This window comes from Fragaria vesca, linkage group LG2 (genome assembly GCF_000184155.1).
Source record: "Fragaria vesca subsp. vesca linkage group LG2, FraVesHawaii_1.0, whole genome shotgun sequence".
Classification (NCBI taxonomy): domain Eukaryota; kingdom Viridiplantae; phylum Streptophyta; class Magnoliopsida; order Rosales; family Rosaceae; genus Fragaria; species Fragaria vesca.
The window spans coordinates 24831453-24835050 of NC_020492.1; positions in this window are offsets into that span (position 1 = coordinate 24831453).

The window sequence follows — 3598 nt, forward strand, 5'->3', positions numbered from 1 at the left end:
ATAGTTATTTTTTTAATTTTTATAAGGTTTAGCCGACGAAATAGACTATATTTTTTCAGCTATAGTCTGGGAAATTTTTTTTATTATAGACTTTAGCCGACGAATATCTTAATTGTTTCGTCGGCTAAAGTCTGTAATAAAAACCGACGACATGTTTTTCGTCGGCTAAACTGTGGGACTATAGCCGACGAAATTTTTTTTTCGTCGGCTAAAGTCATCGCCGACGAGCCAAATCCCGACGAAATCTTAGCAGACGAGCCAAATCTTAGCCGACGAATTAAGCTAACAGGCCGAAGAAACTTTTTCGTCGGCTAAAGTGCTTGTCCTGGTAGTGTATCAACTTAGAAAAAGATGTTGATGAAGTTGCTCCCTACCCGAATGTGCGACCTATAGGAGGAAAGGCTGCAAAGGAAGCACACCGAAAAGGGAAGGCGGCCAAAGAAGAATCACCTGTTGCATCTGCTGTCGTGACGCTTGCAAACAGCCAAGCATCAATCTTGTCAGCAAAGGAAAAACGAGATGAAGCATACGCAAGGCAATTGCAAGACCAATAACAACGAGAATATATGCGGCTCCAAATGAATATGTGGAATGAGCAATTCAAAATCCAAGAGAGGGAAGAGCGTATCATGAAGATGAATCCAAGCACTATGTCGCCAGGGCCTAGAAAAGATTATTGGCTAGCAAAACAAAAGGCGATAGTGGAGACACAAGCAAATTTGTTAGGGTCTTTCCCCGGAGGATATCCTCAACCATCTTTCCCCGGAAGATATCCCCAAACACCTTTCCCCGGTAGATATCCCCAAACACCATATCCCAGTGGATGTTACCAACCACCTTTTCCCGGTTACTATTATCCCCAACCACCTTCCACCGATGAATCTACAAACCCCATCGATGACAATGATCCTTTAAACACTGATTTCTTTTGTAATGAGGATAATAATCCTGATAATTAGATAGTTATTAGGAAATTTCAAATTATTGTAATTTCTTTTTTTTTTCCTAAGCTTGGCCTGTCAATTAAATGTCATGGAATAAAAAAATTAATTTCATTAAGTCATATTGTTTAATTACTATTTATTTACAACTAAAATCATTATTCACACTTAAAAATCATTTTTTTAATTCAATAAACAGTCACTGTTGCCCAGTCACAGTGACCCAGAGTGACCCAGGTCACTGTGTTCATTCTAAGCCAACGAGTGAACTTGCTCTTAGTTAGGTCATTACCAATTTGTTCAAGGAATGAGAACCAAGATATTGTTAGGTCATTACCCATTTGTTACTTGTAATGTTATTATTTTGATATTTGTATACACCTATACATCAAGTTGAAGCTGCAGATAAATATCCTCATTAGTTTCTCTGTTATTGAGTATTGCATCAAGAGAAATCATCACTATGCAGCAGTGTGTAAGCTGCACTTTGGTTTCAGATAGCAGTCCTTGTACTGGATAATGTAATAAGTTCTTCTGAGGAATGAAATACACTTTATAATTGGTTGCCATCATCTTCTTTTACGATTTTGGGGAAAATTTTCTTGACTGTCTGGGTATCGAATTCTGTATATCATAACAGAATCATATGTGACTGCTGGAGGGAAGCTGATTTCTGTGGTTCATTGTGCTATTGGAGCCAATATTCTTGTCTTCGGTGCCATTGTACTCTTGAAGGTTAATGCCTTGTTCTTTTACAATCGTCTTGCTTTGCTTCTTCCAAAACAGAGATCACATATTTTCTCAATGGATGCATACTATTGCTTCTCTAGAGCACGAGCAAGTTATGTCCGAATCTTAATGTGGTTTGTGCAGGATTAGCAATATTCAGGATGACTGTGGAGGACTGAATTCAAGATAAATGGCTTCCCGGCCAAAAACCATATCAAGAGGACCAAGCAATAGATCAAGTAATGAATCGTCTTTTAGGCATATACGTATATTGCATTGATGCTATGCTCAAGCAATGTTTAATGTTGAGCTTTCCGGTTATAATTAAGTTTATATCTCAGTAAACTTTTGCTTAGTTGATGTATGGGAATCCAGGGTCATCAAGTGTCAGAGATGCCAGTTCACCGAATTGGTACTACATCCATAAGGGAGTGTTGGTACAAGAATTGTTGGCTATCCCTTTATGATCAAAACACAAGGATACATGCTACATGTTGTAACCTGGTAGCAAGGACTGCTCAAGTGAAGTATGAAGAACCTGACAGATCTCATGTGTATCAGGTAGTTCATGCATGTGCATCACATTCACTAAGGATGGCAGCCGTGCTTGCCATCCCGATTAGACGGATACCCCTGCTGTATCTGATCTATTTACTAGGTCTGACCATGTGCATATTCACATGTATTTGCTTCAGTTTTTAAGTGTTTGAATTTCAAATACCTTTTAGCAAAACATTAGTCTATTCGTGCTTGAGCTCCAAGTTAGTCTAGGGTGGTGTGGCAAACCAACCCGTGACCACATAACTTGAGCCTTTGGGAACCAGTTGGGTTTTGTGATACACAAACCAAGTTAGCAGCTGCCCATGTGATGCACCACCCAAGCTATCAGCTGTCCTAAGTGTCCTCTTAGGTAAAGTGGTTTTGTAGAGCCTTTATGCTTGACTAAATCTGATCTAGTTTTCCCAAAACCATTTGTCTTATCCTTTTGGCTTTAGTCTTTCGTAGGAAAGTCTATTCTCAGCTTTTGTCTTGTGAGTGGAGGGATCCCTAGGGTCCTATCTGTCCTAGTATTTCAGACAAGCAGCTAGAGTCCAAAAGAACCTTGCTGATGTGGCAAACGTGCTTGCTTCCTCCTAGCTGTGCACTTTGCCTATAAATAGAGAGCAAGACCTCTCTTGTTCTTTGGTTGTTGAAAATAGTCTTGTTTGTTTTCTTCCATTGAGTCTAGCATTTGCTAACTGCTCATATATCTCTAAGTCTTCCCTGTGATTGTCAATCTTAGAGCTGAGCACCAAAACCTTTTCAACTCATATCATTATGCATTTGCATACCTTGAGATTTGTCTAGGTGATGCAACAACCCCGGCGAAGCTGTCTTTGAGAATTAGCTAAAGGAGTTAGTTGAATTCTGCATAGAAGCTTAGATTTGTGCTATGTGTAAAACACTCGAGTGACAAGAGAGCAAGTTCAGTTGAGTGCTAGTAGTTAGACTAGGCAGGATAGCTAGGTGTTGTGCTATCCTCTGAGTTGTGAGTCTTGTAAGAAGTGTCTTTACAATAGTGGAATAGTTTGTCTCTCAAGAGTTAGAGGCACGCAGTTTTTCTCCCTGGTTGCAGGGTTTTTGCGTATAAAAAACGTACTGGTGTTATATCTTTTACTTTCAGTACTTGCCTTTTTATTTACACAACTTAGTCTCACAGCAAACAGAATAGTACAATCTTTGCTATCTTTGTGTGCGGGATAGAGCAAAAAGTTGTCAGGGCCTATTCACCCCCCCCCTCTAGGACCTTCAAGTGGTATCAGAGCGGGTCGCTAGCCTAGCTAGTGAGATCCCTCTGTGTCCCGAGAATGGACCGTGGTAGAGGCCCTACCCCTGTGAATACTCCACCATTCTTGGATGGAACGGACTATTCTTAGTGGAAGGTAATG